Raw genomic sequence first — 25347 nt, 5'->3', positions numbered from 1 at the left:
CTACTGCACTGGATGACCGCTACCTATGGATCATGGCTTGAAGGAACCCTGACAGCAACGCCACCATGGTGAAAAATGCTTTTTGTGCAGCCGCAGGACGTCGCGTAACCACTCAAAATGTGCGCAATAGGCTGCATGATGTGCAACTTCACTCGCGACGTCCATGGCGAGGTCCACCTTTGCAACCACGACACCATGCGGCACGGTACAGATGGGGCCAATATGGCGAATGGATCGCTCGGAATTGGCGTCACGTTGTCTTCAGCGCTGAGTGTTGCATATGCCTTCAACCATACAATCGTCGGTGACGTGTTTGGAGGTAACCCGGTCAGGCTGGACGCCTTAGACACACTGTCCAGTGAGTGCAGCAAGGTAGAGGTTCCTTGCTGTTTTTCAGGTGGCATTATGTGGGGCCAAAGTACGCCGCTGATGGCCGTGCAAGGCGCCGTAACGCCTGTACGATACATGAATGCCATCCTCCGGACGATAGTGCAACCATATCAGCAGCATATTGGCGAGGTATTCGTCTTCATCGACGTCATTCGCGCCCCCATCGTGCACATCTTGCGAATGACTTCCTTCAGGATAACGACATCGCTCGACTAGAGTGGCTAACACATTGTCCAGATATGAACCCTATCGACATGCCTGAGATAGATTGAAAAGGGCTGGTTTTGGAAGACGTGACCCACCAGCCACTCTGGGGGACCTACGCCGAATCGCCGTGGAGGAGTGGGACAATATGGACCAGCAGTGCCTTGATAAATTTGTGGATAGTATGCCACGACGAATTCAGGCATGCATCAATGGAAGAGGACGTGCTACTGGGTATTAGAGGTACCGGTGTGATGAGCTATCAGGACCACCACCTCTGAATGTCTGTCTGTATGGTGGTGTAACATGCAATGTGTGGTTTTCATGAGCAATTAAATGGCGGAAATGATGTTTATGTTGACCTCTATTCCAATTTTCTGTACAGCTCCCAGAACTCTCAGATCCGAGTGACGTTAAACTTTTTTTGATTTGTGTAGAAGATAATGCCTACAACAAAGGAAAACGTTTCGACATTATGCGATTACAAGATCAGTGCCTGAGTACTTTTGGGGTTAATACTAAGCAGCGATGTGAAACCGGACAATCATATACAAGTGTCAGTCAAAAAGTATCCAATTTTTTTTAAATTCTTAAATAAAGTTCATTAAGCGAAAAATTCGAATCTGGCACTATTCCGCAAAACCTCTTCTCCAATTCACTGCTGTAATAACTTTCTGCGACAACATATACCAGTACTGCAGTTGCCTGCAAAATGGCCGAGATCGATGTTCGCGTTAGACAGCATTCTGTGGTATAATTATTAAATTAAGACGGTGAAAGCCCATTCGCAATGGTAAAAGACTGAAAAATGTGTAAGGTGATGCAAGAGTGGTATCAGCACTGATGGACGAAGGGTCTGTCGCTGTAATGAAGCTGAGGGACGAACCCAGTCCGTTGACGAAACGCGGAGCGGCATGCCAGTGGCTGCTGTGTCTCCACACGACATTCAGCGAGTCGATGACATCATTCGTGGTGACCGCAGATGATTTATGCCGCGTTTCCTCTCTCAGTAAAAGTAGTGTGATGACGATTATTCAACAACTGTGATTCTCAAAGGTTTGTGCAGCGCGGTTTCCAAGAACGTTAACCGACCAGAATAAAGATACAAGCAAATCTGTTGGCTCTCTACACTTGCAGCGCTTCCTTTTGGAGGGAGAGTGATGACGATTATTCAACAATTGTGATTCTCAAAGGTTTGTGCAGCGTGGGCTCCAAGAACGTTAACCGATCAGAATAAAGATACAAGCAAAGCTATTAGCTCTCTACACTTGCAGCGCTTCCTTTTGGAGGGAGAGGGGCGCCTGGAAAAATCTGACTGGAGACGAAACACGGATTCCTTTTTTTGGAATCAGAACCAAAGCGGCAATCAATGGAATGACACCACAGAAACTCACACAAGAAGAAAAAGTTAAAAACTGTGTGATCGGTAGGGAAATTTATGGCTAGAATGTTCTGGTGCACAGGTCGGTACAGCCCATTCGAAAGTGTAAGGGAAGTTCTTCGGGAACGTGAATGGAAATCGTTGGAAGGAAGAAGACGTAGTTGTCGCGAAACCCTGTCGAGAAAATTGAGGGAAGCTATTCGGCGGAGACTGCAACAATTCTGCTGCCACCGAGCTCTATTCCGCATGGGTATCATCAGAGTCAGAACAGAGAAACTATATCGCCCACACAGACATAATAGACAATCATTCTCTCCTCCCTCAATGCGAGAATGGAATGGGGCAGAAGATACATAATCTTAGTAGAACTACCTTCCGCCATATACCATTAGAGTTTATATGCGAAGGTATACCACCTTGTCGAAGAATAGTTTACCAGCATAGCCAGGTGATTGCGTATCATATCTGCTAACAGTCCTGCAGTACTGCAATGACCTCGATTTCGAAGAGACGTTGAACTGTCTGAAACTGCAATAATTTAAAAGATTAAAATGTGTGCTGAAAACTTGCTTGAAACAGCCCCCTCTTTTATAGCTTATGGGCTATACAATAATGGTTTGTACAGAATGCAGAAATGTCAAGCAGTCGGGAAATAAAAATGTATTTTGGACATGAGAGGGGCTGGGAATTTCTCTATCGTGTAGCAATACACACTGGCAGTACGTAGAGTACGAAATATCGTAGTAATACAAAATACTTTACTGGAGTTTATGGAATTTTGTGTTAGATTTCCAGGTCCATTTCCATCAACCAGGGAATGGCAGAATAGATTGCCGATTGCTTCGATCAGATCTCTCAGAGGTTCTTGATACTTCGTTCCTACAGTTTCTTCCACTACAGTTTGCTCGGATTCGGAAGTGCCACACATAGAAAAATTGATTTACTCAATCTATATTTCACGGAATTGCATCGCGCTTGAGCAGTTCTTGTTCTATTCATCCTTGTTCACACGTTCCTAGAAAGATTCATTCCCGGATGTTCTTGCGTTGGCTCTACGACTAACACGTTGATTCTTGTTGTTCATCTCCCATTTTATTAATCTAGAGTCCTGATCTTTGGTTCCGGTTCTCTCAGATTTCTGGGACAAGACACATACTTAGAGTAGATGTTTTGTGCTCATATGAAAATGCAGGTTTGACGGTAGGCTGCCTGTTCCCATCTTAGCTCAGTCGGTGTAGTGTTGGTGAGCGCAGACAGATTCTAAGATACCAAATGGTTCAAATGGCTCTGAGCACTATGAGACCTAACATCTGAGGTCATCAGTCCCTTAGAACTTAGAACTACTTACACCTAACTAACCTAAGGACGTCACACACATCCATGCCCGAGGCAGGATTCGAACCAGCGACCGTAGCGGTCGCGCGGTTCCAGACTGTAGCGCCTAGAACCGCTCGGCCACAGAGGCCGGCTGTAAGATACCAACTATTACGAATACCATCATGGTTTCGTTCAGTTATACTGCAGTTTTTTTAGCAAGTGTACACAGCTCTGAGTAGCTATGTTAGCATGGTGCTTATTTTGTAGTCATTCCGTTGATCTGAATATAATTGCACAAAATTATGCGGTAGAATAGACCATAGCAATTGCTGTTATGAGAAGGATAACGATATTAGTCCGACATTTCATTTTTTGGCTAGTATGTTGAAACTTGATACAAAATTGGTGACCACGAAGTACACGAAGTTAAGGAATTCTCTTATTTAAGCAGCAAAATAACTCATGACGGCAGACTAGTATTGGCAAAGAGGGCATTCCTGGCCAAGAGAAGCCTGCTAGTATAAAAAACTGGCTTTAATTTGAGAAGGTAATTTCTGAGAGTGTACGTTTGCAAGACAGCATTGGGCCTTGGGAAGTTTGCAAAGAAATTGGAAGAATTTGAGTTGTGGTGTTACAGAAGTATGCTGAAAATTAGGTGTACTGTCACGGTAAGGAATGAGAAGGGTATCCGCAGGATCGGTGAGGAAAAGAATCTATGGAAAATACTTACAAGAAGAAGGGACAGGAGGATTGGACATCTGTTAACACTTAAAACGCCAGGAAATAACTTTCATGGTACTAGAGGAAGCTGTAGATTAAATAACAAATGAATAATAGAGGTTGAAAATGTCTGCCCGTGGTAGCTGAGTGGTCAGCGCGAAGGAATATCATACCTAACGGCCCGGGTTCGATTCCCAGAAGTCGCTGAAGTGGCGTCAACTCGAAAGACTTGCACCAGGCGATCGGTCTACCAGACGGGAGGCCCTAGCCACATGGCATTTCCATTTTAGAGGTTGAAAATACGGCTTCAGTAGCAAATTTCTTTATTTTCACACGACCGGTTTCGGACAGTTATAAGCCCATCTTCGGGTGTCGTGGCTGTGCTGTGGTCCCCTAGTGCCACGTGTACCAGGCGCGGTGTGCTGCCTACGACCGAAGAACAGGGAGTGAAAATAAATAAATTTACAACGGAAGCGGGATTTTCAACCTGTGCTAAAATGCTGTTGCGGATGTTCTTCCAAAAGGATTGTTTGTAACAAATAATTGCGAACGTAGGTTTCAAGCGCTACTCTGAGATGGAAGGTTTGGCACAGGAGAGGAATTAGCGGCGAGCCGCATGTAATCACTCAGATGACTGATGAACAAGGAAAAAAAAGTTGAATGTGTTCTTTGTACGTTAATGGGCTATTGAAGATTTGATGTACTCTCTTCCCAGCGAATGTGATCTTTAGTTGCTTGTCCTCTAGGTAGTTATTTGTGATGCATACACCTGATTTTAAGGGGTTATGGAATGAACTCCATTTTCTATGTCTTTTGTTGAAATTCTCTCTCCTTCCTCTAGCGAGTTGTGTCGGCTAGGTCGTGTGTGTAGCTAAATTTCTGAAATATAGTCGGTGGAATGTCAATGATGTTAATATTAAATGGCAGTGGTGCATGTACCGATCGTTGAGAAAACCTATTTTGATTTTGTATGACGTGCTAGTGGTAAATCCAGCTGTGACATTGAATGATCGATTTATTAAAATAAGATCATTAACATACCCTTAATCAGATGTGTAAGCTGCGCTCTAGGTATGCGTTGTTTGAGGTTTGGGTTAAGACTTTCAAGGCTCCAAGAAGGCAGTAAAAGGAACAACGGAGAAAAGGAGTAAGGTAAGCAGTCGACGGGGAGCCATTAACTAGCAGAGACAGGCGACGAGGTTATTGGACTAAGAAAGAGCCGCCTGTTAATGGCCAGAGTCAAAGGAGCCGACGCCACCTCGGGTAGCGTGCGAATGGCGCAGGACTTCCCCGCCAGCTGGGTCTGCAAATTGAAAAGGAAATGAGCAAACTGAATTAAAGTTTCTTCCCACTCTTTCGGGCGCATCTGCATTTAGCTACCACCTCTCGTCTTATCTACGCCCGATTATCTCCCATTTTGCTTACTTGTTTAGAGCTCGTTTCACCGTTCGTTAAAAGGATAAACGTGATTTTCGCAGACATTTCTTCATTGTGTGTTGCAACTACGATTGCTTATGTGTTACGAAACAATACAAATTAAGTATTTAAATATAGTGTATCACAGAGATACACCAAGATACATTTAGCAAAATTTCCGTAATGCATATATTAAGTGATTTGGATATTAAAAGCTGCAATCGAAACAGAGAGAAAATGAGTAACATAGTGAACTCGTGTTTTGGAGGAGCGGCTATGAAATTCCTGTATGGTCTTTGTCTAGAAAACGTCACTAGCGAATAAGTAAATACTGGCGAAAATTGAGTTTTCAATAACAGTGACAAACTAAACTAACCTCCGCGATGTCGAGAGACTGCAGTGTCATCCTCTGCCATTTGGCATCAAGCGGATGAGGCATGAAGGGGCATGGGCTCAACAAATCACTCCCCTTGTCATTCAAGCACTTTCTTGCTGCCACGAGGCTGAATATACCCCGCTCCAGTCCTCATACCAAGGAAAATCCCGTGGCTCTAACGGGATCTGAACCCCGGTCCTCCGCATGAGAGTCGGATGCACCGAGTACTCGACGAAGGAGGTGAACCTTCAACAAAAATACTTAAGCTAATATGCTTGTCATCATAGAAATACAGGGTTGGTAAATTAAAATAGTACTGAGAAGTCTTTTCAGACACGACAAGATAGACGAGAGCGCTAACGCGCTGCTTCCTGGACTCGGGTAGACGCGCCGGCCCTGGATCGAATCCGCCCAGCGGATTAACGGCGACGGCCGGTGTGTCGGCCAGCCTGGATGTGGTTTTAGGCAGTTTTCCACATCCTGCTAGGTGAATACATGGATGGTCCCACGTCCCGCCTCAGTTACACGATTCGCAGGCGTTTGAATCACATTCACACTATTTCACGATTTACACTAGTCACAGACAGCTGCGGTACACTAATTCCGTCCCAGGGGGTATGGGGTGGCGGCAGGAAGGGCATCCGGCCATACATTGAAATTCACCATGCCAAATCTGTACTAAACCCTGCCGACCCTGCGTACGATGCGGGACAAAGGCAGTAGCACAAAAAGAAGTAGTCTTTTCGGAGTTTCATAATATTAACAGAAAACAGATCATTACAAAACCATTCAGACTCAGACTACACCATGAAAACAAACAAGACTTTGTCCGGACAGCCCTTGAGGCTTAATAGTACCAACCGGCCGCCGTGTCATCCTCAACCCTTAGGCGTCACCAGATGCGGATATGGTGGGGGTGCATGTGGTCAGCACACGGCTCTCCCAGCCGTTGTCAGTTTTTGTGACGACTGCCGCTACTTCTCAGTTAAACAGATCTTCAGTTGGCCTCACAAGGGGTGAGTGCACCCCACTTGCCAACAGCACTCGGCAGACCCGGATGGTGACTCATCCAAGTGCTAGCCAAGCCTGCTTAGCTTCGGTGATCTGACGAGAACCAGAGTTACCACTGCGGCAAGGCCGTTGGCGCACCGTCAAAACAGTTCTAATGTGTACGATAGTCTGCACCAGGAGTCTGGAAACTTCTTAACGAGCATTAGTTGTGATAGTGGGAATTAAAAATTTTTGGCTGCAGAACACTATCAAAACTGTAATTAATTTCTATCCTTATAATGCTCCGTTGTGAATGAGTTAAGTTTACAGAGAAATCTGCACGATTTCACCTATGTCGGTGGTTTGTGAGTGACATGGAAAAATTGGGATCCTAAATTTTTCTCTTGGTTCATTATGTCCTAATATATAAACTCACAGAACAAAAGCTATTGTGTATACGAAAATTCTCGTGTATATATTTAAAAGCCGTTGCATATTGTTGAGACTGGTATTCATTGTGTCCTTTACGAGCCAATTTTAATTTGTCCACCCTATGTTACATGCTACGTTGCACGACGAAAACTGCGGAATATACCAGAGCGAAACTGGGTAATAGCAATTTTAGTTTCTTATGGACTGTGTTAGACGCGCCATTGCCTGAGGAAAACCATTTTCCTATTATCGACGAAATATCCTCAATTAGGAATCAATACAAGAGGGTACTGGTACCTACTTTACTTTCCGTGGGCGGTCAAGAACGTTTCAATTGTCTTCCTCCAAAACTCAGCAGCCTTAATGACTTTCTCACTGAACAGAAATAGATCTTCCGCTCACTGCAGAGAAATAGATCTTCCGCTGTGAAAACTAACTTCAGCGGTGGGCAGATGAGCAAATGTTCTAGCGTCTGCGTTTTTTCACGTTCACTGGTCATCTCCGGAGTTGCTCCAGTTAACGATGTTTACTTTGCGTTTTGCGACTGCTGTTCTTAATCTATTCAGTACTCACTACACTGTAGTTGCTGCCCTTGTCTGACTTCCTTATGTGATGTAGGTTTGTATTTTGCGGAGAGTCCAATCATTAAGACAGGCGGCGGGTCTCAGGCCCACCTTCTAGCGCTACTGTCCTTTGTATAAAGCTCTTCCTTGACTTAGGACCAGTTGTAATGGTTTGAAAGTTATATAGTAAGTACCGTGGGTCAATTTGAGCTTTCTTCCTCTCTATTTCGTTGACTACTTTGCGTCCGATATTTGGTGGTACTATCGCCGCAAGTGGGTACATTTTGTAGTCATGTGTAGGCCTCAGGCGTTCGGTGACTATCCTGATATTCTCATTTAAAGCGACGTCTAGTTATTTGGAATGACTAGACGCCTTGGATACTGGGAAAACAGCAAAAACATCAGAGAGTTGTGATAAATAGTGATAAAATAACTGTTATTAAATTGGGTTAGATAGAGCAGCAATCAGTCATAGAATTAAGTTGCTTTAATATGACATTTATAGTCACAATGCAGATTAGATTTCCACCTGTCATTATCAGTGCTAAAACAATACAAGAGTATATATTACAATGTGATTTACAAAAGTTATAAGTCCATCACATCGTTGTCTTTTAATGTTAACATTACATACCAGTGCGGAATTGTAGCAGTTGTTCGTGCTCATGTGAATGCTTACACAGTTCACCCATTACTGTCGTAAAATTATACGTTGGTTTCACAGTATACATCGTTTTGCGTATGGCGCCCTCTGTGAGCTCCGCATACTATTGCACTTATTGCTTTATCATATTGTTCTTATTTCTCGGCCACTAAGTGCGACATATTGAAATGATGCTTACAAGCGCTACTAGCGCCAACAAAGTGCATTTTGTAAATAAAGTTCACGTTATCGCTTTTGCCAAGTAACAACTAATTTAGTTAAGACAGGTCCCAACACGACAAAATATGCAATACTTCCTGTAATGTACTTTGCGTAGTCATATCAGTTTTATAATTAATGTCATATTAAAGCAACTTAATTCTACGACTGATTGCTGCTCTATCTAACCCAATATAACCACAGTCGTTGCGTGCACCCACTACATGGAGGGCAACTTGGTGTTACAATATTAATGAGCAAGTACCAGAGGATGAGAGGAGCAGACAAGCGTTGGAGAACGCCGTTGGGAAAGCCGAACCAAATTCATGTTTGAACGTTTATGGAGGTTCTGCTGTTGTATTTGACCAAGAATGCAATGTCCTCAATACGTTACAAGTGTCCATCGTGGGCAGAACACTGTTCTGCGTAGTTGTGAGTGCCTTACGTGAAGCTAAGTGAATTCGAACGTGGGTAAATTGTTAGTGCTCGTATGATGGATACTTCCGTAAGCAATGTAGCCACAGCGTTTGTCATCTCTTAACGCACTGTATTGATGATTTATAATATATACAGAGAATGCAGGAAAACATCATCCGCTCAGTCACGTCGCTGATGAAACTGTCTGTTTAGTGTTCGTGACAGACGGTCATTCAAGAAGAATGTCATGAAAAATGAGATTACATCTTCAAAAGTCACTGCAGAATGGAATGTCGCACTCACGAAGTCTGCCAGCATCAAAACAACACGAAGGGAGCTCCATAAGCAGGATACTGCACAGCGAGCTGGAGTTCCAAAACCACTCACCACAGATGCTAATGTTCATAACAGAAAAACTTGGTGTCGAAGCCATAAGATATGGGTTATGGAAAAATGGAAGAAAGTCTTGTTGCACACTTTCTCCAACTCCTGGACGAGATTACACGCCAAGAGTGAAAAATGGCGGGTTGTTCGTTGATGATTTGGGGGCCACAAGATTAATTGGCCAGGTCGTGTCACTGTCAAGGATTATGAGACTACTATGGCTGATCAGGTACATCGTTTTTCCTCCAATGTTCATACTGTGTTGTGAGGGCCACTTGTAATGTTATGTGTGCCTCACAGTTTTTTTCTTTAACTAATTTCTGCCTGATTTTATTCTGAGAAGCTCAGTAATGTATGTAAATGTGATTCAAAAAGTACTTGAAGTGAAGCGGAGCTGGACAGCAATCCCCGCAACGATAGTATTTGAGAATCTTTGAGTATGGACTAAAAAAGTAAAAAAAGACAGTTGATTTTATTAAAAAAAGACTGTTAATTTGTATCTTGTGGAAAGAGGACGTGTTGATAGGTCGTCGCTCAGAACGTAGTGTTAAATTTAATGAAAATTGATATTTTAGTGATAAAACCGAGTGAAGTATGTGTAAGAGTTGCCAAACATTTATGTATACGAATTTTTTGGAAATGAAGAATAGAAATATCTTGTTTTTGGAAAAGGAGGTGAACTTCATTGTCGTTGCCGTCTATTAATTGACAGAACTGTAAGTGTACGAAGTTCACTAAAATACAGGAAGAGAAATGCATTCTCTATGGTTTTCATTCAATAAGTCACAACCTTTCATAATTTATTAATTACAGTAATTGGCTTATGTTCTTGTACAATAGTATGGTGCTGAGCTCCACTGACCAATTTTGGAAGCAGCAGGACGTGTAGTTTGAAGGAAGTTTGTGTGTCAAGCAATCTCCTTTTCTCACGAAAAGCAGATTACTGTTTGATCTTACTTACTTACAACAGGTATGAAAAGCTACGAAAACTTGGGCTCAAAGCTATCCGCAATACGGCTAAGTAACTAACAGAATCGTATTTTAAACCTTAAACAACAATAACTTCCTCCAAATTGTAATACGACAACAACTCGTGCAGAAGCTGATCATTCAAGGAGGCAGCAACCAAAATTCAGGTACCAGTTACGACTTAAAGTAAAAATCTCAATCAAATATCAATCTCTCTCTCTCCAAACACATTTATAAATATTTATTTTATTATTATAAAAAAAGTCATTTAGCTCGCATCGTCCTGGACTGGTTTTCGGAGCGCGAGATTGAAATATCTAATCGCCTTTGCCCATCACGGCCGCTAGATCGTGTTATTGAGCCTTTGTCTTGTACTTTGAACAGAAAGGTGCCTGATCGTTATTCACCTACGTCATCATTAACTGAACTTGCCGGTATTTTGCAGGAAAAATGGTATAAGATTCCCTTTGAAGTCACGTATGACCTACTTTTAGCCATTCCGAGTCGACTGGAAGCTATTTTGGGCACAATTATGTGTTGAATTTTTGGTGATTCCTCATTTTTGTCCTCCCCTGTACTTAACCAAGGAAATACGAGAAGATATGTATTGGCTGTAGTATTAATGACACAGAACCCTATCGCTACTGGGTGGAAAACATTATTGAACGTTGCGGTTTTTAACTATTTTGCAATACTTTTAAGGCAAAATATTTCTTTGCCTTTGGAAGTAACTCGATTAGGTTACCGTATTTATAAAAAAGAATGCCATGTACCTTTTTAAGGTGGATAACATCGGACGTTCACTGAGCCTTTTTGCGGATAATGCTGTAGTATGCCGGCCGGAGAGGCCATTGCCTTTGGAAGTAACTCGATTAGGTTACCGTATTTATAAAAAAGAATGCCGTGTATCTTTTTAAGGTGGATAACGTCGGACGTTCACTGAGCCTTTTTGCGGATAATGCTGTAGTATGCCGGCCGGAGAGGCCATTCGGTTCTAGGCGCTAGTCTGGAGCCGAGCGACCGCTACGGTCGCAGGTTCGAATCCTGCCTAGGGCATGGATGTGTGTGAGGTCCTTAGGTTAGTTAGGTTTACTTAGTTCTAAGTTCTAGGGGACTGATGACCTTAGACGTTAAGTCGCCTAGTGCTCAGAGCCATTTTTTGTGTAGTATATCGAGAGGTTGTATCAATGGAAAATTGTACTGAAATTGAGGAGGATCTGCAACAAATTGACGCATGGTGCAGGGAATGGCAATTGAATCTCAATGTAGACAAGTGTAATTTTGCTACGTATATATCGCGAAAGGACCATGAGGGTAAAATCAGAGAGATTAGAGCCCCCACACAGGCAAACCGACAATCTTTCTTTCGACGAACGATACGAGACTGGAATAGAAGGAAGGACCGGTAGAGGTACTCAAGGTACCCTCCGCCACACACCTTCAGGTGGCTTGCGGAGTATGGATATAGATGTAGATGTAGATTTAAGGTGCTTAAAAGCCCTATTAGTGTACCACTCTTTTCTAGCGTTTATTCCGTCGTGCTGATTTGCACATTAATTTTGACTTTGCGGCCGGACTCAGTTTCTGTCACCAAAGATGTCGCTTAACACGAGGAAGGGAAGTAGCGTGGCCCCCAGTGACTCGGGTATACTTAGTTCTGTGAGTTGTATGCTAACTGTGAATCGCATTTTCTACGGCAGAGACTGGAGACGATATAACACCGCAACTCTGTGGATGATCATAGATTTTCCACGTGTTTTACGAAGTTTGTTATATTAGTTGTGCTGAATATTATTCTTATAAATATGTTGTCAAGTTACAAATGTTATTTGTTATTTAAGAAAGAGAATACGCATGGGATGTTAACATTTTGTAAGTAGACACGCTGGCCAAGTCAGGGAAAAGCTATTGTCAAGGAGTATATTAAATTGTAAATGCATTATCGCTGGGCGTGCGAGCGCGCCAAGAAAGTTGGGAGTCGCGAGGAGACTGTTCGTGTCGTTGATTATGTGTATTCGAAGGTGTGGCTATTCAAAAGTGCTTAAAAAAAGTCTGCTTCTGAAGCGCAGTGAAAACTGAAATGTTTCTTTTGGCGGATGTTTAATATGGGCAACCTATGTGTATGGCATTTATTCGGCATAGTACAAATGCAGCAAGAGTATTTTACATAACATTCTTATTGGCTATGGTATGGCAAGAAGATCAACCTGTGTCCTATATTACCGCTGAAGGAAGCCGCTCGGCAAATCAGCGGCATCATAAAGTGAAATAAGATCTAGACTTTTTATAACTAGATGTTTAACACTCACCAGCGTGGTTGGAAATTTATTACTTAAATAACATTATTTTCGTGCATATTGTCACGTAAATAATTTTCCTAAGTCGTTATCCAAGTAGTATCCATCCTATCCCTTTGTACTAACCGAGATAATCAGAAAATGAATTGAAAGTGAACATTAATTTATTAGGTTATCAAAGCATAATTTTCCAACTTTTGGACAATTACGTAATAATTAAGTCTTCGGCTGTAGTATGGATAATATCAGAAACAGAATGATGCAAAAGTCAGCATTAATTCAGTTGCTAAAAATAGAGTAACTTTCATAATAAAAAATTGATAGTAAAACTTTCGGTAACATGGGCACTGAATTTCACTGTCAAAGCACAGTTTCCAGTTTATAGTTCGTGGCATAATTTAAAACATTTATTACAAAAAAGGATCAGAGTAACTGTTAGGTAAATGACAGTCCTTACCGATGAGTAAATTCAAACAAGCTTTCTGCTTGCTACATTAACGACAGTCAGTAAAAATACGTTTCTGTACACAGCCAGTAAAGAATCTTACTTTAATTGATCCTCGAAAATTAACATAATATGTTGTATGTGTTTGTTATTAGATTATTATCTGACTACTGTGACAAATGTGGTGTGAAGTACTTGAAAGTATGCGTTAGGCACTGTTCCTACGTCATGACACCAATAACTATTCTTGCGTAAGATTGCTTATGATAATAAGCTCAATTTTAATTTAATTATTCTTGTTACGATGAGGAACTGGCGACCGTTGGTTATTTTCATTAATGACATGCTTTCAAAACCTTTTTTCCAAATTTTCCACTAACTACTGTTAATTAAAAATTATTTTACGTAATAAAAATGTATAAAGCTAACTGAACTTTGTTTCTCTTCGTCATTGCTAAAGTAATGAGCAGTGGCGATTCGGTTATGACTTCATCTATTTCTCTCGGTTTTGCATTGTCCTTCAGAGTAGATGCCTTTTCCCCACAGTTTAGCAACTGTAGGGTCACGGTCATATAGAAAAGCCTAATTAGCAGGAGAGGTAGGCATTTGCCTAAACAAGGCTGGCTAACCACTATAACAAAACACTCAGTCTGTCGAGTGTACCAAGCCAAGAATCGTTAATTAACCTCGCACGTTCGAACTGCGTTTGGCCAATCTCTTTGCATCGTCAGGTAGTGCGTTACACGTTAAGCAGGTTAAAAAGGAAAAAAAGAACAAGTAGATTATGTGATACAATGTAACATTTTCTGATAGCGAACTAACGAAGAATGATAAGAGTACTATATTAACAAAAAGTGTTTCATATCAATGTGAAATATCTTTGTGTATGGTGCTACATCACAAAAAGGAAGATGCAGCCTGAGCATAAAGTCTTTCCACCACCACAAAAATTTATTTATAAGGAACTATGGTAGATTCAGCTGTGTGATTGTGGGTAGCTCAACTGATGAACTTTTTTTACGGATACACTTCCATTTGTACTCCGTTTGATCCCGTAGAAAGTCTAAACGGTACTCAATCTCTGTCCATGTATTTACCAACGACTCTTTCGTCACTGCCTCTACGACGTGTGTTGCATTCTGTCATAAGAGTACGCACAGCCGGACTGCTTAACGGAACATTTTGACCTTAACGTAAACCCTTAAAGAAAATAAAGACGGGTTATATCTGGACGGAATGGTGGCCATGATGTTAGAGCATCTCTGTCGATCCATCTGTCTGGAAAGATTTCATCCAAGAACCGGTGAACAAATAAACCTTTAGTGTGGCGGTGCAGCATCTTGTTGAAACACAACCCACGGTTAAAATTTTTGTACCTGCAGTGTCATAGCACATTTAAAAATGTTTCCATAAAAATTTCATTAGTTTAGCTACCATTTGCAAAACTGTGTATGCATTTTTATTCATGGGAAAACTTTATGCTCATCTTTCATTACGAGAGTAATAAAGGACTTCGTAAATAACAACATTTCTAGGGTTCTGTTCCTCTGAACTAATCTCCCCCCTTTGGGTTAAGAGTGATATAGCTTTTGCTTCAAACGACTGATCAGAGACTTTTAATACTACAACGAAAGGCGCACGTTATCCAACTCATGCAGTCATTGCAAAAAGAAAACCATTAAAATATTCAGTGAAAAATCCTCGTAACCGTCGGTCAATAGTGTTCGCCTAACACCGTAGCACTTAAAACATAGCGCTGGCATTTTCCTTTTCTGAAATGGAACTACCGTTTAGTACACTAGGTATATGACATTCTTAATTAAACAATTGGAAACCTATTATTCTCCAAATGTGTTCTTGGTAAAGAATTTTCTCGTTAACTTCTCTGTTGTGTGTGCATCAAGTTGAGCAGGTGTTTTTTTTTTTGTTTTTTTTTTTTTTTTTTTTTTTTTTTTTTGTTAATCTGATGTGATGTTCGTTACACTAGTAAGAAACAGTCGCGTGCGGGCAGCGTATCACTCAACTCACTGGACGGTCAGACTAACGGGCGTTGTCAAGTACTGCACGCTATTAGACATGTCGTTTCTTCTGAATGGAGCTATCCGCCATCTGCGTTAGTCATTTATTTGTGAATGGAACGGGTTTACGTAAAACACAATACTCACAGTTTCATGAATGTCACAGAAATTATGCAGCTATATTGGCGATTATTTGAGAGAATTATCGTAATGGCTCAAGTCCTTGGGACACAGTGAGGTTAATAACAAAATATCGCTAGGTTTCTAGCTCTAATAATTAGACATACTTCATTTAACCTCCTCCCATGAACCATGGACCTTGCCGTTTGTGGGGAGGCATGCGTGCCTCAGCGATACAGATAGCCGTACCGTAAGTGCAACCACAACGGAGGGGTATCTGTTGAGACGCCAGACAAACGTGTGGTTCCTGAAGAGGGGCAGCAGCCTTTTCAGTAGTTGCAGGGGCAACAGTCTGGATGATTGACTGATCTGGCCTTGTAACAATAACCAAAACGGTCTTGCTGTGCTGGTACTGCGAACGGCTGAAAGCAAGGGGAAACTACGGCCGTAATCTTTCTCGAGGGCATGCAGCTTTACTGTATGATTAAATGATGATGGCGTCCTCTTGGGTAAAATATTCCGGAGGTAAAATAGTCCCCCATTCGGAACTCCGGGCGGGGACTACTCAAGAGGATGTCGTTATCAGGAGAAAGAAAACTGGCGTTCTGCGGATCGGACCGTAGAATGTCAGATCCCTTAATCGGGCAGGTAGGTTAGAAAATTTAAAATGGGAAATGGATAGATTAAAGTTAGACATGGTGGGAATTAGTGAAGTGCGGTGGCAGGAGGAACAAGACTTCTGGTCAGGTGACTACAGGGTTATAAACACAAAATCAAATAGGGGTAATGCAGGAGTAGGTTTAATAATGAATAGGAAAATAGGAATGGGGGTAAGCTACTACAAACAGCATAGTGAACGCATTATTGTGGCCAAGATAGATACGAAGCCCACACCTACTACAGTAGTACAAGTTTATATGCCAACTAGCTCTGCAGATGACGAAGAAATTGAAGAAATGTATGATCAGATAAAAGAAATTATTCAGATAGTGAAGGGTGACGAAAATTTAATAGTCATGGTTGACTGGAATTCGGTAGTAGGAAAAGGGAGATAGATTATATAATGGTACGACAGAGATTTAGGAACCAGGTTTTAAATTGTAAGACATTTCCAGGGTCATATGTGGACTCTGACCACAATCTATTGGTTATGACCTATAGATTTAAACTAAAGAAAGTGCAAAAAGGTGTGAATTTAAGGAGTTGGGACCTAAATAAACTAAAAGAACCAGAGGTTGTACAGAGTTTCAGGGAGAGCATAAGGGAGCAATTGACAGGAATGGGGGAAAGAAATACGGTAGAAGAAGAATGGGTAGCTTTGAGGGATGAAGTAGTGAAGGCAGCAGAGGATCAAGTAGGTAAAAAGATGAAGGCTAGTAGAAATCCTTGGGTAACAGAAGAAATATTGAATTTAACTGATGAAAGGAGAAAATATATAAATGCAGTAAATGAAGCAGGCAAAAAGGAATACAGACGTCTCAAAAATGAGATCGACAGGAAGTGCAAAATGGCTAAGCGGGGATGGCTAGAGGACAAATGTAAGGATGTAGAGGCTTATCTCACTAGGGGTAAGATAGATACTGCCTACAGGAAAATTAAAGAGACCTTTGGAGATAAGAGAACCACTTGTATGAACATCAAGAGCTCAGATGGAAACCCAGTTCTAAGCAAAGAAGGGAAAGCAGAAAGGTGGAAGGAGTATATAGAGGGTCTATACAAGGCTGATGTACTAGAGGACAATATTATGGAAATGGAAGAGGATGTAGATGAAGATGAAATGGGAGATACGATACTGCGTGAAGAGTTTGACAGAGCACTGAAAGACCTGAGTCGAAACAAGGCCCCCGGAGTAGACGACATTTCATTGGAACTACTGACGACCTTGGGAGAGCCAGTCCTGACAAAATTGTACCATCTGTTGAGCAAGATGTATGAGACAGGCGAAATACCCTCAGACATCAAGAAGAATATAATAATTCCAATCCCAAAGAAAACAGGTGTCACAGATGTGAAAATTACCGAACTATCAGTTAAATAAGTCACAGCTGCAAAATACTAACGCGAATTCTTTGCAGACGAATGGAAAAACTAGTAGAAGCCAACCTCGGGGAAGATCAGTTTGGATTCCGTAGAAATATTGGAACACGTGAGGCAATACTGTCCCTACGACTTATCTTAGAATCTAGATTAAAGAAGGGCAAACCTACGTTTCTAGCATTTGTAGACTTAGAGAAAGCTTTTGACAATGTTGACTGGAATACTCTTTTCCAAATTTTGAAGGTAGCAGGGGTAAAATACAGGGAGCGAAAGGCTATTTACAATATGTACAGAAACCAGATGGCGGTTATAAGAGCCGAGGGACATGAAAGGGAAGCAGTGGTTGGGAAGGGAGTGAGACAGGGTTATAGTTTCTCCCCAATGTTATTCAATCTGTACATTGAGCAAGCAGTGAAGGAAACAAAAGAAAAATTCGGAGTAGGTATTAAAATCCATGGAGAAGAAATAAAAATGTTGAGGTTCACCGATGACATCGTAATTCTGTCAGAAACAGCAAAGGTCTTGGAAGAGCAGTTGAACGGAATGGATAGTGTCTTGAAAGGAGGATATAAGATGAACATCAACAAAAGCAAAACAAGGATAATTGAATGTAGTCGAATAAAGTCGGGTGATGCTGAGGGAATTAGATTAGGAAATGAGACAATTAAAGTAGTAAAGGAGTTTTGCTATTTGGGGAGCAAAATAACTGATGATGGTCGAAGTAGAGAGGATATCAAATGTAGATTGGCAATGGCAAGGAAAGCGTTTCTGAAGAAGAGAAATTTGTTAACATCGAGTATAGATTGAAGTGTCAGAAAGTCATTGCTGAAAGTATTTGTATGGAGTGTAGCCATGTATGGAAGTAAAACATGAACGATAACTAGTTTGGACAAGAAGAGAATCCAAGCTTTCGAAATGTGGTGCTACAGAAGAATGCTGAAGATTAGATGGGTAGATCAAATAACTAATGAGGAAGTATTGAGTAGGATTGGAGAGAAGAGAAGTTTGTGGCACAACTTGATCAGAAGAAGGGATCGTTTGGTAGGACATGTTCTGAGGCATCAATGTTTTGACCAATAGGCAGTTGGAATTGACTGCCAAAATCTTGCATGTGTAATCCTTAGTAACGTGACCAGCAAAGAAAAATAAATCAATGCAGTGATTAACGTTACGTTACGCACGATTTCTGTCAGTCGTGACTTTAATTTGCTGGAATGAAATATTTCTTCCAGGTACATCATTTTATAACAATTTCAGTAGCACAGTTCTTATGATAATTTTGGAATAGTGTCTACTTTAGTAACTATGTAACAGTTCCTCGTTTGCCCCCCACAGTTATCACAATAAAGGGAAGTGTCGATTTGAATGACAGAAACAAATATTTTTCTTACACCGGATACACCTAACGAAACAAAATTAATGCTTTCAGGCTCGTCACAATTTTTAAAGGCAGATTTGGGGTGGGGTAGGAAATGGTCCTGGACGTTGCTCTGCCGGCCGGAGTGGCCGTGTGGTTCTAGGCGCTACAGTCTGGAACCGCTACGGTCGCAGGTTTGATCCTGCCTCGGGCATGGATGTGTGTGATGTACTTAGTTTAGTTAGGTTTAAGTAGTTCTAAGTTCTAGGGGACTGATGACCTCAGATGTTAAGTCCCATAGTGCTCAGAGCCATTTTTTTTGACGTGGCTCTTCTTATTTCTCTGCATACATAGTATTCTTAAAGAGATTCATAAAATTTGCCGATGCAGATTGATAATGCACATTGACTAAAATTTAATAAGCCTAAAATGACACGGAGCTATAAGAAATTATAATGTATGGCAGTTTCACATTCGCAAATCTTCTTTATCGAGAATCGCACTGGAAGCTCCAGGTGGAATCTGAATTATATCAACATTCTCCTTAAAGAAAAATCTTCATGGCCAGGCCAATAAATGAACAAAAGCAATGAATTAATTTCTGCAAGAGGTTATAAACTGTAACTTAAAATCATCTCAGTTGCGACTCAGAGGGCACAGTCCGGTAGACATACATCGTTAACGGAGCACTACATCTCACGAGCAGCTCTACATGGTTCACAACTCAAGAGAACACCTCTACAAAACTGTTGTTTATGTTATTAAAGTTGAGCTTTCTATGATCCTTATTAATCTTTGGTAATGGGCCTTTCTGGCCACATTGTACAGAGAATCATTCGGATAGTTTTTCTTTCACAGTTTTGCGAATTTCATTTTGGGGCGTATTTATTACTTCGTGTAAGTATTTGTTCCATTTATGCAGTTCACGGACAGCTTTTACGAAGTGAAACCGGTGTTGCAAACTGCTTAATACTAAGTATTGAACACCATTAATGTTAATGACAGTTTTGTCTCCATTCTTATTAAGCAAAAGCAAAACAAGGGATAATTATTATGGATATTAAATGTGTTTCAAAACTCAGTGATCAGTAACTGCGGACAGTTGTTTCAGAGAAACTATCAACGAAAACTGGAATTTGCGCTACTAATTACGATTGCGCTGAGTTGTGTTTTCTGTTCACCGATGTGCTGTCAACCAAATATATGTGCCTGCCATGTTGTGCTTGCGAAATGCGCTACATCTACGATAGGGGTGAACATTTCTTCAGCCGCCAGGAAAGCTAATAATTTGGCAATTTTCATCGTTTTCTAAAAATACTTGCAGTACGTATTAGCAGCTAAAATTTTGACCGGGTTTTTCTTCCGGTGTATTCTTCCTGCACAAAAAATTTCAGTGCATGTTTCAACATGTCGGATTGGACTTTGAATCATTTCTCAGGGCACTATAAATCTGTCCATACAGGGTCTCAGGATAGTCAGACGAAGTAAAAAAGTTATCTATCAGTTGCAACATTTTTGCACAGACGTTTCGAGATACGTTTGGATCAATATGTTGCAAGCTATTTCTCACTTTTGGTACTTTTAATACAAATCACTCAGTTGTTGTCTGGACACATCAGTCCACCTATCAGCTAGAGCATTTGAACATGTAATCTTAGCTGCGACAACAGTGTGAACATGTTGACATTCAGCCTTGAGTAACGCGATACCCACAGCATGATAGTTAAGTGGCTCATAGCCAGGACAGGTTACACGCAAAACTTTCCTCCAAAACCAGGTTTCTAACATCGACAACGAGGTTCCTGAAGTGTACTTCGTCTACAGCTGTCAGATATTATTGTATAAGTGTAGTAGTGGCCCCTTAGCAGTTAGAGAGCCAGCACAGCAGACAAGCCAGGTGGGCTGCCGACCTCCTTTCAAGAGCTCAGATCAAAACATCGCCAGTGGATGTAAACATCAACAGACTTTCGGCATAAACACTTCGTGAAAAGCCATGTGACACAGATACAGCAATTCGAACTAATGTGACTACGTGTAGCACTCCGCCGAATCAGTGATATAAGCACGCTAGCAGAGTCCGACCAGCAGTGTGTACTTACAGCTAGGACAGCTCTGGCCAATACCTACGCCGACTCTAGCCTAGTAGACACTCGACGTAGCCTTCAGTAGAAAGTTGTATTTTGTTGGGCGTAACGCCACTTTCTAATTGTGTAAAGCAGTATTTTTGGTAATTATTTTTTTCATTGTCTTGTACTCTTATCTGGCTTTTACCACAACAAGAACTATTGTGGTTCTTGTCGTTCCTGCGTTTGGAAATTAGTGCACGCCAAGAAGGCGTTTTACAAATTTAATCATGTGCGTTGAGATCTACTTACATTTTATTTTAAATGACATTAATTCGAGCCCCTGTTAACAGATTCCTATATCCACAACTCCCACGGATATACTTGTCAGCTTTATAAGTAACGAACAAAAATCAAATAACTTTTGTTTATGACTGATCTGTAACCAAACAATAACATGAGATCGACGCCACCACAAGTCGTTTTTGTAACCTCCACTCCAGGCACAAAGAGTACTGCGACATCTTGGGAACATAAGGACATGTGTAGCTGTCAATAACTTGCCAAGAGTCTAACCACAAGAACTGCTTACACAACTGCCTAAACGCTAATGACCCCCTTCGACTGAAGCTACTCTTTCCAGTTTAGTGACTAGAGACGGCACACCGGTGGTGTCAAGACAATTACTACGTCAGCATTACAATGTATGACTCAAACTAAATTATACAACTAGTTTTGTGCATCAAATGACGCAGGGAATCGCTCAAAAACTACAAGTTCTTGTCGCCTGTAAATAACATTTATAATACACTGACTGTACCGGGTTTCAGCGTCTAAAGAAGACAAATAAAAATCACTGGTAAAAATAAAAATCAAATAGTATGCAGTATGCTGTTGTATAATATGGTGTATATTCAAGCGATCTTGCGGGTTAAGAAACAGAAATAGGATTTTCTGTAAGCAAAATATTACAGAAACTATTAATATATCCTTGACGTTTTAGTTACTTAATATTTGTTAAAACATGGTCTTTTAGGTGAAACTATAGAATCAACGAATTTTGACCTCCTGCTTCGATTGCACTACATCAGTTGCTTCAAAAGGATTTCCTACAAAATAAGTAAATAAATAACTAAATAAAAGACAGAAAAAAGTCTAGGACAAAGGTGCGCACTTAATACTGTTCTATTTTTCCCTTTTGCTTTTCTGGTTACATGACAATGAAAACTATACACTATACACGTGGGATTATACTTAACATGATACCATAAGTTCAAGATTGCTTGTATCAGGTGTTAAAGTTATATTTAAAAAAAAACGTTACAAATAAAGGCCTGGGGTAAAAGTGCCATTTTTAACGGCAAAATTCCACACAAAAAGAAATTATTATAATTATAACAGACTATATGATAATTGTAGTATTTGTCATGAACTGCAATTATTAGCTTGTATAATGTTTGTCTCCATCGCACTAAACATAAAAACATGACACTAATACATCAGTAATTTAAATACAAAACATTTTGACACAAGGAAACAGACTGTTATTATTATTATTTTCTTTTCTTGCCACTATTTTCTGAAGTTTTCATCAAACCATTTTCATACTACCTCTCTACCTTTACACTCTCGAATGGCTCGTGGGAAAAAGGAACACCTAAAGCTTTCCGTTCGAGCTCTGATTTATTTTATTATGATGATCATTTATCCCTGCGTAGGTGGACGTCAACGAAATATTTTCGCACTCGGAAGAGGAAGTTGGTGATTGAAATTTCGTAAACAGATCTCGCCGCAAGGAAAACCGCGCTTGTCTCAGTGACTGCCACCCCAACTCGCGTATCATATCAGTGACACTTTCACCCCTATTGTACGATAACACGAAACGAGCTGCCCTTCTTTGCACTTTTTCGAAGTCCTCCGTCAATCCTGCCTGGTAAGGATCCCACACCGTGCAGCAATATTCCAGCAGAGGATGGACAAGTGTAATGTAGGCTTTCTCTTTAGTGGGTTTGTCACATCTTCTAAGTGTTCTGCCGTCAAAGCGCAGTCTTTGTTTCGCCTTCCCCACCGTATTATCTATGTGGTCTTTCGAATTTATGTTCCTCGTAATTGCAGTTCCTAGGTATTTACTAGAATTGACAGCCCTTAGATTTATGCAGTTTATCGTATATCCAAAATTTATCGGATTTCCTTTAGTACCCAAGTGGATGACCTCGTACTTCTCTTTGCTTAGTGCCAATTGCCACTTTTCGCACCACACAGAAATTCTCTCTAGATCATTTTGTAATTTGAATTGATCGTCTGATGATTTTACTATACGGTAAATTACAGCGTCATCTTAAGACAATCTAAGAGGGCTGCTCAGATTATCACCTACATGATTTATGTAAATCAGGAACAGCAGAGGGTCTATGACACTACCTTGAGGAAAGCCAGATATCATTTCTGTTCTACTCTGTTCTACTCGATGATTTACCGTCTATCACTACCAACTGTGTCCTCTCTGAGAGGAAATCACGAATCCAGTCACACAATTGAGCCGATACTCCACACGCACGCAATTTGATTAACAGTCGCTTGTTAGGAACGGTATCAAAAGCCTTCCGGGAATCCAGGAATATGGAATTGAACTGAGATCCCTTGTCGACAGCACTCATTACTTCATGGGTACGTTGGACAACAACGATATTTTCTGCATCCGTATTGGTTATGTATTAATAAGTCATTTTCTTCAAGGCGATTCTTAATATTCGAGTACAGTATATGCTCCAAAATCCTACTGCAAATTGAGGTCAGTGATATGGATCTGTGCAGGCCGGTGTGGCCTTGCGGTTCTAGGCGCTCCAGTCGGAAACCGTTCAGAAACCAGCTCCACGGGGCACTCCGTGTGTATACTGGGGGGAGCCATCCAAGATGTGGGTCCTTCTGCATGCCATGAAGGGTACAGAGTGCAGCCAACTGCAGGTGGTGGCTCATTTCGGCACTAATAACGTGTGTCGCTAGGGATCGGAAGAGATTCTCTCTGGTTTCCGGCGACTATCTGAGTTGGTGAAGACTGCGAGTCTTGCTAGCGAGATGAAGGCAGATCACACTATCTGCAGCAGAGTCGACAGGACCGATTGCGGACCTTGGTACAGAGCCGAGTGGAGGGTGTGAATCAGAGGCTCAGACGGTTCTGCGATCTAGTAAGCTGCAGATTACTCGACTTGTGCCATAGGGTGGTGCGGTTTCGGATTCCGCTAACTAGGTCAGGAGTCCACTACACACAGGAGGTGGCTACACGGGTAGCAGGAGCTGAGTGGCGTGGACTGGGCGGTTTTTTCAGGTTAGACATTCTCGGGAAAGACCAAAAAGGCCTCCAGCGAAAAATTCGTATCTGACGCTATTCCGCAAAACCTCTTCTCCAATCCACTGCTGTAATAACTTGCTGCGACAACAGATGCCAGTACTTCAGTTGCCTGCAAAATGGCCGAGATCGATGTTCGTAACGCTGGTTTCTGAACTTCTGGTATCACCTGCGCTATACAGCAAATTGTTAAACTAACATATAAGCTGAAAGCACGAGTGAGGTATACTAATACGAGGTATTGGTAATTCTTTGGGATTTTGTTATAGCAGACAGACAGGCATCAGTAATATGATAAATATTTATATCGAAAGTTCCAAAAAACTAACTCATCTCACTGAAAGCGAAAACCACTAACACACCACACCTGACTTGTCCACCATAAGTTCTAAACTGAAGATGCATGTCTACCACACTACACTCACAAGTTCGAAAAACACTAGATTTAGATTTTTTCCCCGTATGCACCTTTACCCCCCGCCTACCCCTATGTTAGAAAGGCTTGGGATAATTTCTTGAGGAGAAACTAAATACGAAATATTGAATCTCATGAATAAATTCTTTAAAGTAATAATGTGAGTATAAATGGACGAATAATTTCAAGTCGTTTCTTGTAGTGGCTGAAAGTGTCTGTTATGTTACAGTATCAACTTTAATTATGTAGTATTCAGGCTATGACGAACAAATCATTTTTGATCTGAAGCAGTCGATTCGGAATAAATTGACTGGTTGCGATCGATGTCGGGTTTCTGAAAAGAGCGGCGAGCTGAACGGACTTATATCACGACGAGTACAAATGTACAGCAAACTAGGTCGCTCTAACTTCTTGGCCACACGCAGGCAAACGTGGCGGAAAAAAGGACGCGCGTGTCTTTGGTGCTAGAGCTAATCGCAAACATGGCGGCCGTGGGGCGTGTGGGAAGTAATTTGTGTTTCAAAGGCGGACACGTGCCGGCGCCGGGCGCTCTGCGCTGTTGACAGAGGCAACAGCAGCCGCCTTCATTACCGTCCTGCCCCACCACGGGCCTCCCTCCACCACTACACAGTCACCCTCAGCGCACGCTGACGTCGCCTTCCTCAAGACGTCCGCTTTCCTCATTACGTATCACCGCTGGTTTATAGTAAATGTGTGTGGTGTCTACGTAGAACATCGCAATCTGTCCAGTGGCGTATCTAGGCAAAAGCAGCTGAGGCACGTGCCGTGGATGAAATTTCTGTGTGGGGCGCAGTTTCGCAAATGTCA

General features: G+C 41.5%; 1 protein-coding gene across 1 annotated transcript in view; it reads right to left on the bottom strand.

Moving 5' to 3' along the window:
• The window catches only part of LOC126335335 (diuretic hormone 45), a 1260052-nt gene that overhangs the window by 567496 nt on the left and 667209 nt on the right, over positions 1 to 25347 (bottom strand). The window lies entirely within an intron of this gene.

Source organism: Schistocerca gregaria, chromosome 2, assembly GCF_023897955.1.
Source record: "Schistocerca gregaria isolate iqSchGreg1 chromosome 2, iqSchGreg1.2, whole genome shotgun sequence".
Taxonomy (NCBI): domain Eukaryota; kingdom Metazoa; phylum Arthropoda; class Insecta; order Orthoptera; family Acrididae; genus Schistocerca; species Schistocerca gregaria.
This window is presented reverse-complemented; position numbering and strand designations above follow the sequence as displayed.